Here is a 15,830-nt window from a genome sequence, read left to right on the forward strand (position 1 = left end):
GTATCTGTCTTTCTCTGTATGGCTTATTTCACTTAGCATCACACTCTCCAGTTCCATCCACGTTGCTACAAAAGGCCATATTTCATTCTTTCTCATTGCCACGTAGTATTCCATTGTGTATATAAACCACAATTTCTTTATCCATTCATCAGTTGATGGACATTTAGGCTCTTTCCATAATTTGGCTATTGTTCAGAGTGCCGCTATAAACATTGGGGTACAAGTGCCCCTATGCATCAGTGCTCCTGTATCCCTTGGGTAAATTCCTAGCAGTGGTATTGCTGGGTCATAGGGTAGGTCTATTTTTAATTTTCTGAGGAACCTCCACACTGCTTTCCAGAGCGGCTGCACCAGTTTGCATTCCCACCAACAGTGCAAGAGGGTTCCCGTTTCTCCACATCCTCTCCAGCATCTATAGTCTCCTGATTTGTTCATTTTGGCCACTCTGACTGGCGTGAGGTGATATCTGAGTGTGGTTTTGATTTGTATTTCCCTGATAAGGAGCGACGTTGAACATCTTTTCATGTGCCTGTTGGCCATCCGGATGTCTTCTTTAGAGAAGTGTCTATTCATGTTTTCTGCCCATTTCTTCACTGGGTTATTTGTTTTTCGGGTATGGAGTTTGGTGAGCTCTTTATAGATTTTGGATACTAGCCCTTTCTCCCATATGTCATTTGCAAATATCTTTTCCCATTCCGTTGGTTGCCTTTTAGTTTTGTTGGTTGTTTCCTTTGCTGTGCAGAAGCTTTTTATCTTCATAAGGTCCCAGTAATTCACTTTTGCTTTTAATTCCCTTGCCTTTGGGGATGTGTCGAGTAAGAGATTGCTACGGCTGAGGTCGGAGAGGTCTTTTCCTGCTTTCTCCTCTAGGGTTTTGATGGTTTCCTGTCTCACATTCAGGTCCTTTATCCATTTTGAGTTTATTTTTGTGAATGGTGTGAGAAAGTGGTCTAGTTTCAACCTTCTGCATGTTGCTGTCCACTTCTCCCAGCACCATTTGTTAAAGAGACTGTCTTTTTTCCATTGGATGTTCTTTCCTGCTTTGTCAAAGATGAGTTGGCCATACATTTGTGGGTCTAGTTCTGGGGTTTCTATTCTATTCCATTGGTCTATGTGTCTGTTTTTGTGCCAATACCATGCTGTCTTGATGAATATAGCTTTGTAGTAGAGGCCAAAGTCTGGGATTGTGATGCCTCCTGCTTTGGTCTTCTTCTTCAAAATTACTTTGGCTATTCGGGGCCTTTTGTGGTTCCATATGAATTTTAGGATTGCTTGTTCTAGTTTCAAGAAGAATGCTGGTGCAATTTTGATTGGGATTGCATTGAATGTGTAGATAGCTTTGGGTAGTATTGACATTTTGACGATATTTATTCTTCCAATCCATGAGCAGGGAATGTCTTTCCATTTCTTTATATCTTCTTCAATTACCTTCATAAGCTTTCTATAGTTTTCAGCATACAGATCTTTTACATCTTTGGTTAGATTTATTCCTAGGTATTTTATGCTTCTTGGTGCAATTGTGAATGGGATCAGTTTCTTTATTTGTCTTTCTGTTGCTTCATTGTTAGTGTATAAGAATGCAACTGATTTCTGTACATTGATTTTGTATCCTGCAACTTTGCTGAATTCATGTATCATTTCTAGCAGACTTTTGGTGGAGTCTATCGGATTTTCCATGTATAATATCATGTCATCTGCAAAGCGAAAGCTTGACTTCATCTTTGCCAATTTTGATGCCTTTGATTTCCTTTTGTTGTCTGATTGCTGATGCTAGAACTTCCAACACTATGTTAAACAACAGCGGTGAGAGTGGACATCCCTGTTGTGTTCCTGATCTCAGGGAAAAAGCTCTCAGTTTTTCCCCATTGAGGATGTTGTTAGCTGTGGGCTTTTCATAAATGGCTTTTATGATCTTTAAGTATGTTCCTTCTATCCCGACTTTCTCAAGGGTTTTTATTAAGAAAGGGTGCTGGATTTTGTCAAAGGCATTTTGTGCATCGATTGACAGGATCATATGGTTCTTCTCTTTTTTTTTGTTAATGTGATGTATCACGTTGATCGATTTGCGAATGTTGAACCAGCCCTGCATCCCAGGAATGAATCCCACTTGATCATGGTGAATAATTCTTTTGATATGCTGTTGAATTCGATTTGCTAGTATCTTATTAAGAATTTTTGCATCCCTATTCATCAGGGATATTGGCCTGTAGTTCTCTTTTTTACTGGGTCTCTGTCTGGTTTAGGAACCAAAGTAATACTGGCTTCATAGAATGAGTCTGGAAGTTTTCCTTCCCTTTCTATTTCTTGGAATAGCTTGAGAAGGATAGGTATTATCTCTGCTTTAAACATTGGTAGAACTCCCCTGGGAAGCCATCTGGTCCTGGACTCTTATTTGTTGGGAGATTTTTGATAACCGATTCAATTTCTTCGCTGGTTATGGGTCTGTTCAAGCTTTCTATTTCCTCCTGATTGAGTTTTGGAAGAGTGTGGGTGTTTAGAAATTTGTCCATTTCTTCCAGGTTGTCCAATTTGCTGGCATATAATTTTTCATAGTATTCCCTGATAATTGTTTGTATCTCTGAGGGATTGGTTGTAATAATTCCATTTTCATTCATGATTTTATCGATTTGGGTCATCTCCCTTTTCTTTTTGAGAAGCCTGGCTAGAGGTTTGTCAATTTTGTTTATTTTTTCAAAAAACCAACTCTTGGTTTCGTTGATCTGCTCTACAGTTTTTTTAGATTCTATATTGTTTATTTCTGCTCTGATCTTTATTATTTCTCTTCTTCTGCTGGGTTTAGGCTGCCTTTGCTGTTCTGCTTCTATTTCCTTTAGGTGTGCTGTTAGATTTTGTATTTGGGATTTTTCTTGTTTCTTGAGATAGGCCTGGATTGCAATGTATTTTCCTCTCAGGACTGCCTTCGCTGCATCCCAGAGCGTTTGGATTGTTGTATTTTCATTTTCGTTTGTTTCCATATATGTTTTAATTTCTTCTCTAATTGCCTGGTTGACCCACTCATTCTTGAGTAGGGTGTTCTTTAACCTCCATGCTTTTGGAGGTTTTCCAGACTTTTTCCTGTGGTTGATTTCAAGCTTCATAGCATTGTGGTCTGAAAGTATGCATGGTATAATTTCAATTCTTGTAAACTTATGAAGGGCTGTTTTGTGACCCAGTATATGATCTATCTTGGAGAATGTTCCATGTGCACTCGAGAAGAAAGTATATTCTGTTGCTTTGGGATGCAGAGTTCTAAATATATCTGTCAAGTCCATCTGATCCAATGTATCATTCAGGGCCCTTGTTTCTTTATTGACTGTGTGTCTAGATGATCTATCCATTTTTGTAAGTGGAGTGTTAAAATCCCCTGCAATTACCACATTCTTATCAATAAGGTTGCTTATGTTTATGAGTAATTGTTTTATATATTTGGGGGCTCCGGTATTCGGCGCATAGACATTTATAATTGTTAGCTCTTCCTGATGGATAGACCCTGTAATTATTATATAATGCCCTTCTTCATCTCTTGTTACAGCCTTTAATTTAAAGTCTAGTTTGTCTGATATAAGTATGGCTACTCCAGCTTTCTTTTGGCTTCCAGTAGCATGATAAATAGTTCTCCATCCCCTCACTCTCAATCTAAAGGTGTCCTCAGGTCTAAAATGAGTCTCTTGTAGACAGCAAATAGATGGGTCTTGTTTTTTTATTCATTCGGATACCCTATGTCTTTTGGTTGGCACATTTAGTCCATTTACATTCAGTGTTATTATAGAAAGATACGGGTTTAGAGTCATTGTGATGTCTGCATGTTTATGCTTGTAGTGATGTCTCTGGTACTTTGTCTCACAGGATCCCCCTTAGGATTTCTTGTAGGGCTGGTTTAGTGGTGACAAATTCCTTCAGTTTTTGTTTGTTTGGGAAGACCTTTATCTCTCCTTCTATTCTAAATGACAGACTTGCTGGATAAAGGATTCTTGGCTCCATATTTTTTCTGTTTAGCACACTGAAGATATCGTGCCAGTCCTTTCTGGCCTGCCAAGTTTCAAAAGAGAAATCAGTCACGAGTCTTATAGGTCTCCCTTTATATGTGAGGGCACATTTATCCCTTGCTGCTTTCAGAATTTTCTCTTTATCCTTGTATTTTGCCAGTTTCACTATGATATGTCGTGCAGAAGATCGATTCAAGTTACGTCTGAAGGGAGTTCTCTGTGCCTCTTGGATTTCAATGCCTTTTTCCTTCCCCAGTTCAGGGAAGTTCTCAGCTATTATTTCTTCAAGTACCCCTTCAGCACCTTTCCCTCTCTCTTCCTCCTCTGGGATACCAACTATGCGTATATTATTTCTTTTTAGTGTATCACTTAGTTCTCTAATTTTCCCCTCATACTCCTGGATTTTTTTATCTCTCTTTTTCTCAGCTTCCTCTTTTTCCATAACTTTATCTTCTAGTTCACCTATTCTCTCCTCTGCCTCTTCAAGCCGAGCTGTCGTGGTTTCCATTTTGTTTTGCATTTCGTTTAAAGCGTTTTTCAGCTCCTTGTGACTGTTCCTTAGTCCCTTGATCTCTGTAGCAAGAGATTCTCTGCTGTCCTCTATACTGTTTTCAAGCCCAGTGATTAATTTTATGACTATTATTCTAAATTCACTTTCTGTTATATTATTTAAATCCTTTTTGATCAGTTCATTAGCTATTGTTATTTCCTGGAGATTCTTCTGAGGGGAATTCTTCCGTTTGGTCATTTTGGATAGTCCCTGGAGTGGTGAGGACCTGCAGGGCACTTCCCCTGTGCTGTGGTGTATAACTGGAGTTAGTAGGCGGGGCCGCAGTCAGTCCTGATATCTGCCCCCAGCCCACCGCTGGGGCCACAGTCAGACTGGTGTGTGCCTTCTCTTCCCCTCTCCTAGGGGCAGGATTCACTGTGGGGTGGCGTGGCCCATCTGGGCTACTTGCACACTGCCAGGCTTGTGGTGCTGGGGATCTGGCATATTAGCTGGGGTGGGTAGGCAAGGTGCACGGGAGCAGGAGGGGCAGGCTTAGCTTGCTTCTCCTTAGGTGATCCACTTCAGGAGGGGCCCTGTGGCAGTGGGAGGGAGTCAGATCCGCTGCTGGAGGTTTGGCTCCACAGAAGCACAGAGTTGGGTGTTCACGTGGAGTGAGCAAGTTCCCTGGCAGGAACTGGTTCCCTTTGGGATTTTGGCTGGGGGATGGGCGGGGGAGATTGCATTGGCGAGCGCCTTTGTTCACCACCAAACTGAGCTCTGTCATCCGGGGGCTAAGCAGCTCTCCCTCCTTTTGTCCTCCAGCCTTCCAGCTTTCTGAGCAGAGCTGTTAACTTATGACCTCCCAGACGCTAAGTCGCGCTTGCTGTCGGAACACACTCCGTCCGGCCCCTCCGCTTTAGCCAGCCAGACTAGGGGGCTCTGCTTGGCCAGCAGGCTGCCCCTCCACCCTGGCTCCCTCCCGCCAGTCCGTGGAGCACACACCACCTCGCCGCCCTTCCTACCCTCTTCCGTGGGCCTCTCGTCTGCGTTTGGCTCCGGAGACTCCGTTCTGCTAATCCTCTGGCGGTTTTCTGGGTTATTTAGGCAGGTGTAGGTGGAATCTAAGTGATCGGCAGAACGCGCAGTGAGCCCAGGGTCCTCCTACGCCACCATCTTCCTCGGGTCCTGAATCACAAGTATTTTTTGATCTAGGACAGTCATATGTTAGGACTATCTCTTGAAAACTAGAAACTATGGCTATAGCAACAATAAATTCAATTAGGTACATTATAGTCTACTTATTTTAAATAACGGCTATGGAGACTCTGCTTACAATTCATGTTCAATTCAACTCGACATACTTGTATTACATAGTGGACATATAGTAGCGACAAAGACAGGTACTATGGGAGTACCTGTAGTAGGTCCTTTGGGAGCTGAAATTTTATTGGCTTATAAAACTACATCTATACTGCGATTTCACCATGTAAACATTGTCAACATATGTACTAATAATTAAAAATAAAAAAGGAAAAGAAGACCCAGTGCCAGACTTTATGGTAGTGAGTAAAACTTGGGGTGATTTTTTTCACTTTTTATTTGTTATTTCTAACATATTGTTTAGGTAATAATACATTTAGAAAAAAAATAAATGATGCCTAACAATTATTCAAACCATCAGCATTAAGTTTTTTGAGCTCTATTATATAATAAGTAAATGCTTTACTAATATTGCCTCCTATAATCTTTGCAATAACTGTGTATGATAAACCTGATGTTTAGAGGAATTAAATAATTGGCCTAAGATCAAATATACGATAAGTGTCTAAATCCAGAGTCAAATGCCTGATTTCAAAAGCTCTGTTCTTAATCACTATCGCTTACCCGCCAGAGAAGGCCCTGTCTTCCATGTGGATGTTATACACCTCACTTAATTTCCTGTTGGTTCCATACTTAACATTAAACATTCAAAATAACAACTTTAAATCTGGCCGTGACCCAATGCAAAGTCTCCCAGGAGATTGCTGGCCCCATATCAGAGATCCCAGATGGGAAATCCATACAAGCCTCCTTCCTAGGCCTACTTTGGCAGCAAGTATTTCAATCCCAGATGGAAATGGCAAGTGAACAAAACCAAACTGAACAGCTCAAATAGGCAGGATTGATCCTGTTATCTTAAATCAAATTTTTAAAAAGTTAAAATCAGAATGGGGGCGCCTGGGTGGCTCAGTCAGTTAAGTGTCTGACTTCAGCTCAGGTCATGAGCTCATGGTTCCTGAGTTTGAGGCCCACACTGAGCTCCGTGCTGATGGTGCAGAGCCTGCTTGGGATTCTCTCTCTTTCCCTCTCTCTCTGCCCCTTCCTGACTTGCACTTTCTCTCTCTCAAAATACACAAATTTTATTTTTAAAAAAGTTAAAATCAGGAGACAGATAATTGATTAGATTTTTTCAGGTTGTCTTTTAACTATAAAATGTAGCCCTCTAAATTATAGTGACCAACCGGAAAAATCAATACACTTTTTGCAATACATTCTACCCTTTGACAAACCACTTTTATGGGTTTTCTATTAGGTCTATTGTGTTGTCATCATGCTTTTTATACCTATTTCACCTAACCCTATTTTGTATACTAGGTACTCATTATTTAATAAGAAAGCAAAGATTTTTTCCCTCTTGATAATGCAGTAAACCCAAATGTTAACAGAAATAAGACGTTCTATTTATAACTTAACCTTAGCTGTAGAGGTTAGGTTCACCCTCACCCTGCCCTACTGCCCAAACTGTAATATTCCCAAGAATGCAGTATTAATATCAGGGTAATGCCCCATCTGCTGCAAATGGAAAAGACATACTTTTTGGCGTAGAGATGTTCTAGGCTAAATCATTATTCCATCAGTCATCTAGCTGTGTAACTTTGGACAATTTCTGTAATCTCTCTGACTTTTAGTGTCAGTGAGCAAGGGGACTAAAGGTAAAAGATGGTTTAGTGGGCAAAGGTCAGTTTATAAATGAATTTTCCTCATAAACACCAATATCTCAGATTTTATTCTGCAGAAATATTATTTCTATGAGAGGTTTTGCTTTCTTTCTATAAACCCTGATATTAATGGCTATGTCTAAGGGATGTGTTGTGTCTCTGGTGACAGTGTGAAAGTCTTTGTTTGACTACCATGTGCTTTTTGTGTCTGTGCCTGTGGTCTATATTCCTTTTTGGTGACTGCCCACATGGATACTGAATGATCCTCCTTTGCTTCAAAGGAGTCTCACTTAGAAGTTTACATTTTATCAAAAGAAAAATCCACAACTGTTGAACAGAAACTTAAATATACAATATAAAGTGAAATGAAAAATCCCCTCTTCAAGACCTCATGAGGGCCCCACACAAAGGGCAGGATGCCCCACTAGTCTTAGAGCTGTTCCGTGCAATCGTTTCATGTGTGAATGCATACTGAGAACAGAAACCAAAAATCACTAAGCAGAAATTCGAAGAGGCTATGATTCACATTTTAAGAGAATTCACGGAAGGCTGCCTTTAAGAGAAATTTCTTAATGTATATAAAAGGCGTATTATTGTTTTTGGATTACTTTTAAAGTAATCCCTCCTCCTTTGTACCCCATATTATTACAGAAAAGGTTAGAAGCATCTTATGATAAAAGACACATTACACAGTGAAGCCACATATTAAAGTAATTTGGGGGAAGGGGGTGAGGCTAAGCAAAGAATACAGTTATTGAAAAAAAAACAATAGTTACTATAATTAAGCATTAAATTTAGCTCACAAACATTTTTATGGGGAAGACATAGAATTACATTTGTGTCAAGACTTTCCCTGAAATGATAACGTCTGACTCTTTCTTACCGCTTTGGGAAAATGAATAACTTTCTCTGGAATTTAATTATTGAAGAAAAACCCTATCCAGCTCTCTGAGGAAGGAATTCAGCTGGTTTCACTAAAGGGGAAGGGAGGAAAGAGATAAGTATTTGGGCAGTGAGAGAGAGAGACAGCCAGAGCGAGTGTTCCATGGGTAAAGTTATATAAGTTATATACGTCTCAGAGCACTTACAGGTAACAGGAGCTTGCATGGATAACTGGAGGCAAGTCAGGCCAGAATGGTTTTCGTACCACTCCTTTGGAGTGGCAGTAATTATACCTCTCGCCTTAGCTTTTGGAAAAAAAAAAAAGTATGATTAGCATTCAACAGAAACATTTTAAGTGTAAGAAGCACACCTAACCATGGTGAATGCATAGCAAAAGTACTACACAGTTTCCCATTATCTTGATATCAGGTAAGTTTGAGAAGCACCATAATGAGTAATATTGGATATTCTGCTAAGTTGGGAGACAGGGTCTCATGCGAGGTTTAAATTAATCTAGGGGGGAAAATGTAAATCTGATTCTCACACACAAGTTTTATAGAATAAATTCATACATGCTACATGTAAAATGAGTTATATCATCACAAGATTTGTCTACTGAAAAAGCCACATATGTCATCTACCAAAATGTTAAATCTCTGCCATCTGCAGATCCGTTTAAATGCTTCTGAAAACAAGCTGCTTTGAAAAATTTACAAAGTAAAAGCTTTAAGCAGAAATCTTGTTTTCAAAGATGAAGCACTTTCTGTTTCTATTCAGCAAAAAAAGTATGGGATGTCTTGTAGGGAAAAGATTGAGGAGAATATGGACATTAATGTAAATATCAACAGCTTTTTCAGGTAGGTACATGAATAATATGGCAAAGTATTTGTATAAGCAACCACCCAGCCAACTTTGGGGATTAAATCCCATCATACTTTCAGTTAAACAAATTCTCAGACCACTTTTCTTCAAATCTTTATGCAGATGTCAAGACAGTTTGGTGCTAGACATCCAAATGGAAAAGATATGGATTCCAAAATCTTTCGGCTAGGGGAGTGCCGGAAGATGGCGGCGTAGGAGGACGCGGGGCTCACAGCGCGTCCTGCCGATCACTTAGATTCCACCTACACCTGCCTAAAGAACCCAGAAAACCGCCAGAGGATTAGCAGAAGGGAGTCTCCGGAGTCAAGCGCAGACTAGAGGCCCACGGAAGAGGGTAGGAAGGGCGGCGAGGCGGTGCGCGCTCCACGGATTGGCGGGAAGGAGCCGGGGCGGAGGGGCGGCTCGCCGGCCAAGCAGAGCCCCCGAGTCTGGCTGGCAAAAGCGGAGGGGCCGGACAGACTGTGTTCCGACAGCAAGCGCGACTTAGCCTCTGGGAGGTCATAAGTTAACAGCTCTGCGCGGAAAGCGGGAAGGCTGGAGGACAAAGGGAGGGAGAGCTGCTGAGCCCCCGGACGGCAGAGCTCAGCTTGGCGGGGAACAAAGGCGCCAGCGCCATCTCCCCCGCCCATCCCCCAGCCAAAATTCCCAAAGGGAACCAGTTCCTGCCAGGGAACTTGCTCGCTCCGCGCAAACACCCAACTCTGTGCTTCTGCAGAGCCAAACCTCCGGCAGCGGATCTGACTCCCTCCCGCTGCCACAGGGCTCCTCCTGAAGTGGATCACCTAAGGAGAAGCAAGCTAAGCCTGCCCCTCCAGCCCCCGTGCACCTTGCCTACCCACCCCAGCTAATATGCCAGATCCCCAGCAACACAAGCCTGGCAGTGTGCAAGTAGCCCAGACGGGACACGCCACCCCACAGTGAATCCCGCCCCTAGGAGAGGGGAAGAGAAGGCACACACCAGTCTGACTGTGGCCCCAGCAGTGGGCTGGGGGCAGACATCAGGTCGGACTGCGGCCCCGCCCACTAACTCCAGTTATACACCACAGCACAGGGGAAGTGCACTACAGGTCCTCACCATGCCAGGGACTCTCCAAAATGACCAAACGGAAGAATTCCCCTCAGAAGAATCTCCAGGAAATAACAACAGCTAATGAACTGATCAAAAAGGATTTAAATAATATAACAGAAAGTGAATTTAGAATAATAGTCATAAAATTAATCGCTGGGCTTGAAAACAGTATACAGGACAGCAGAGAATCTCTTGCCACAAAGATCGAGGGACTAAGGAACAGTCACGAGGAGTTGAAAAACGCTTTAAACGAATTGCAAAACAAAATGGAATCCACGATGGCTCGGCTTGAAGAGGCAGAGGAGAGAATAGGTGAACTAGAAGATAAAGTTATGGAGAAAGAGGAAGCTGAAATAAAGAGAGATAAAAAAATCCAGGAGTATTAGGGGAAAATTAGAGAACTAAGTGATACACTAAAGAAAAATAATATACGCATAATTGGTATCCCAGAGGAGGAAGAGAGAGGGAAGGGTGCTGAAGGGGTACTTGAACAAATTATAGCTGAGAACTTCCCTGAACTGGGGAAGGAAAAAGGCATTGAAATCCAAGAGGCACAGAGAACTCCCTTCAGACGTAACTTGAATCGATCTTCTGCACGACATATCATAGTGAAACTGGCAAAATACAAGGATAAAGAGAAAATTCTGAAAGCAGCAAGGGATAAACGTGCCCTCACCTATAAAGGGAGACCTATAAGACTCGTGACTGATCTCTCCTTTGAAACTTGGCAGGCCAGAAAGGCTTGGCACGATATCTACAGTGTGCTAAACAGAAAAAATATGCAGCCGAGAATCCTTTATCCAGCAAGTCTGTCATTTAGAATAGAAGGAGAGATAAAGGTCTTCCCAAACAAACAAAAACTGAAGGAATTTGTCACCACGAAACCAGCCCTACAAGAGATCCTAAGGGGGATCCTGTGAGACAAAGTACCAGAGACATCACTACAAGCATAAAACATACAGACATCACAATGACTCTAAACCCATATCTTTCTATAATAACACTGAATGTAAATGGATTAAATGCGCCAACTAAAAGACATAGGGTATCAGAATGGATAAAAAAACAAGACCCATCTATTTGCTGTCTACAAGAGACTCATTTTAGATCTGAGGACACCTTTAGATTGAGAGTGAGGGGATGGAGAACTATTTATCATGCTACTGGAAGCCAAAAGAAAGCTGGAGTAGCCATACTTATATCAGACAAACTAGACTTTAAATTAAAGGCTGTAACAAGAGATGAAGAAGGGCATTATATAATAATCACAGGGTCTATCCACCAGGAAGAGCTAACTATTATAAATGTCTATGCGCCAAATACCCGAGCCCCCAGATATATAAAACAATTACTCATAAACATAAGCAACCTCATTGATAAGAATGTGGTCATTGCAGGGGACTTTAACACCCCACTTACAGAAATGGATAGATCATCTAGACACACAGTCAATAAAGAAACAAGGGCCCTGAATGATACATTGGATCAGATGGACTTGACAGATATATTTAGAACTCTGCATCCCAAAGCAACAGAATATACTTTCTTCTCGAGTGCACATGGAACATTCTCCAAGATAGATCATATACTGGGTCACAAAACAGCCCTTCATAAGTTTACAAGAATTGAAATTATACCATGCATACTTTCAGACCACAATGCTATGAAGCTTGAAATCAACCACAGGAAAAAGTCTGGAAAACCTCCAAAAGCATGGAGGTTAAAGAACACCCTACTCAAGAATGAGTGGGTCAACCAGGCAATTAGAGAAGAAATTAAAACATATATGGAAACAAACGAAAATGAAAATACAACAATCCAAACGCTCTGGGATGCAGCGAAGGCAGTCCTGAGAGGAAAATACATTGCAATCCAGGCCTATCTCAAGAAACAAGAAAAATCCCAAATACAAAATCTAACAGCACACCTAAAGGAAATAGAAGCAGAACAGCAAAGGCAGCCTAAACCCAGCAGAAGAAGAGAAATAATAAAGATCAGAGCAGAAATAAACAATATAGAATCTAAAAAAACTGTAGAGCAGATCAACGAAACCAAGAGTTGGTTTTTTGAAAAAATAAACAAAATTGACAAACCTCTAGGCAGGCTTCTCAAAAAGAAAAGGGAGATGACCCAAATCGATAAAATCATGAATGAAAATGGAATTATTACAACCAATCCCTCAGAGATACAAACAATTATCAGGGAATACTATGAAAAATTATATGCCAGCAAATTGGACAACCTGGAAGAAATGGACAAATTTCTAAACACCCACACTCTTCCAAAACTCAATCAGGAGGAAATAGAAAGCTTGAACAGACCCATAACCAGCGAAGAAATTGAATCGGTTATCAAAAATCTCCCAACAAATAAGAGTCCAGGACCAGATGGCTTCCCAGGGGAGTTCTACCAATGTTTAAAGCAGAGATAATACCTATCCTTCTCAAGCTATTCCAAGAAATAGAAAGGGAAGGAAAACTTCCAGACTCATTCTATGAAGCCAGTATTACTTTGATTCCTAAACCAGACAGAGACCCAGTAAAAAAACAGAACTATAGGCCAATATCCCTGATGAATATGGATGCAAAAATTCTTAATAAGATACTAGCAAATCGAATTCAACAGCATATCAAAAGAATTATTCACCATGATCAAGTGGGATTCATTCCTGGGATGCAGGGCTGGTTCAACATTCGCAAATCGATCAACGTGATACATCACATTAACAAAAAAAAAGAGAAGAACCATATGATCCTGTCAATCGATGCAGAAAAGGCCTTTGACAAAATCCAGCACCCTTTCTTAATAAAAACCCTTGAGAAAGTCGGGATAGAAGGAACATACTTAAAGATCATAAAGGCCATTTATGAAAAGCCCACAGCTAACATCATCCTCAACGGGGAAAAACTGAGAGCTTTTTCCCTGAGATCAGGAACACGACAGGGATGCCCACTGTCACCGCTGCTGTTTAATATAGTGCTGGAAGTTCTAGCATCAGCAATCAGACAACAAAAGGAAATCAAAGGCATCAAAATTGGCAAAGATGAAGTCAAGCTTTCGCTTTTTGCAGATGACATGATATTATACATGGAAAATCCGATAGACTCCACCAAAAGTCTGCTAGAACTGATACATGAATTCAGCAAAGTTGCAGGATACAAAATCAATGTGCAGAAATCAGTTGCATTCTTATACACTAACAATGAAGCAACAGAAAGACAAATGAAGAAACTGATCCCATTCACAATTGCACCAAGAAGCATAAAATACCTAGGAATAAATCTAACCAAAGATGTAAAAGATCTGTATGCTGAAAACTATAGAAAGCTTATGCAGGTAATTGAAGAAGATATAAAGAAATGGAAAGACATTCCCTGCTCATGGATTGGAAGAATAAATATCGTCAAAATGTCAATACTACCCAAAGCTATCTACACATTCAATGCAATCCCTATCAAAATTGCACCAGCATTCTTCTCGAAACTAGAACAAGCAATCCTAAAATTCATATGGAACCACAAAAGGCCCCGAATAGCCAAAGTAATTTTGAAGAAGAAGACCAAAGCAGGAGGCATCACAATCCCAGACTTTAGCCTCTACTACAAAGCTGTCATCATCAAGACAGCATGGTATTGGCATAAAAACAGACACATAGACCAATGGAATAGAATAGAAACCCCAGAACTAGACCCACAAACGTATGGCCAACTCATCTTTGACAAAGCAGGAAAGAACATCCAATGGAAAAAAGACAGTCTATTTAACAAATGGTGCTGGGAGAACTGGACAGCAACATGCAGAAGGTTGAAACTAGACCACTTTCTCACACCATTCACAAAAATAAACTCAAAATGGATAAAGGACCTGAATGTGAGACAGGAAACCATCAAAACCTTAGAGGAGAAAGCAGGAAAAGACCTCTCTGACCTCAGCCGTAGCAATCTCTTACTCGGCACATCCCCAAAGGCAAGGGAATTAAAAGCAAAAGTGAATTACTGGGACCTTATGAAGATAAAAAGCTTCTGCACAGCAAAGGAAACAACCAACAAAACTAAAAGGCAACCAACGGAATGGGAAAAGATAGTTGCAAATGACACATCGGACAAAGGGCTAGTATCCAAAATCTATAAAGAGCTCATCAAACTCCACACCCGAAAAACAAATAACCCAGTGAAGAAATGGGCAGAAAACATGAATAGACACTTCTCTAAAGAAGACATCCGGATGGCCAACAGGCACATGAAAAGATGTTCAACGTCGCTCCTTATCAGGGAAATACAAATCAAAACCACACTCAGATACCACCTCACGCCAGTCAGAGTGGCCAAAATGAAGAAATCAGGAGACTATAGATGCTGGAGAGGATGTGGAGAAACAGGAACCCTCTTGCACTGTTGGTGGGAATGCAAATTGGTGCAGCCGCTCTGGAAAGCAGTGTGGAGGTTCCTCAGAAAATTAAAAATAGACCTACCCTATGACCCAGCAATAGCACTGCTAGGAATTTATCCAAGGGATACAGGAGTACTGATGCATAGGGGCACCTGTACCCCAATGTTTATAGCGGCACTCTCAACAATAGCCAAATTATGGAAAGAGCCTAAATGTCCATCAACTGATGAATGGATAAAGAAATTGTGGTTTATATACACAATGGAATACTACGTGGCAATGAGAAAAAATGAAATATGGCCTTTTGTAGCAACGTGGATGGAACTGGAGAGTGTGATGCTAAGTGAAATAAGCCATACAGAGAAAGACAGATACCATATGGTTTCACTCTTATGTGGATCCTGAGAAACATAACAGAAACCCATGGGGGAGGGGAAGGAAAAAAAAAAATAGGTTAGAGTGGGAGAGAGCCAAAGCATTAGAGACTGTTAAAGACTGAGAACAAACTGAGGGTTGATGGGGGGTGGGAGGGAGGGCAGGGTGGGAGGGAGGGCAGGGTGGGTGATGGGTATTGAGGAGGGCACCTTTTGGGATGAGCACTGGGTGTTGTATGGAAACCAATTTGACAGTAAATTTCATATATTAAAAAATAAAATAAAAAAAAAATCTTTCGGCTAGTACTTTTGTATAACTCATCATAAATATTAATTATCTCTGTTCAGCAGGAAAATTGGTAGTAAAAAAGATTAACGATCAATTTTTGGACGAAACAAAGGTCTCCAGACTTTTTTGGCAATAATGAAGAGATGTAAATATTTAAGTACACACGTTTTGAGTGTGCTACATGTGAAATATTCACCTAAACGTTATTTGTATATTTTTATTATATAATTAGAAACAAATCCCACTATCAATATTTGTGCTTTTGAGACCTGTGACATCTCATATGTATTGCTTCAAAGTATCTTGGCCTCCTTTGTCTTTTGTTTATGTTGTCTGCTATGAGTACCTGCTTTGCATGAATTGTGATACACCTGGGCCACCTCTCTGTGCCATGCATCTCTTATTTCCTATCCCATGATTCCCCTGTTGACTGAAAAGCTTGGGAAGCAATGCCACCCAACTAAGCATCCATGAAATAAAATTGAGAATCA

This window comes from Panthera onca, chromosome C2, assembly GCF_046562875.1.
Source record: "Panthera onca isolate mPanOnc1 chromosome C2, mPanOnc1 haplotype 2, whole genome shotgun sequence".
Taxonomy (NCBI): domain Eukaryota; kingdom Metazoa; phylum Chordata; class Mammalia; order Carnivora; family Felidae; genus Panthera; species Panthera onca.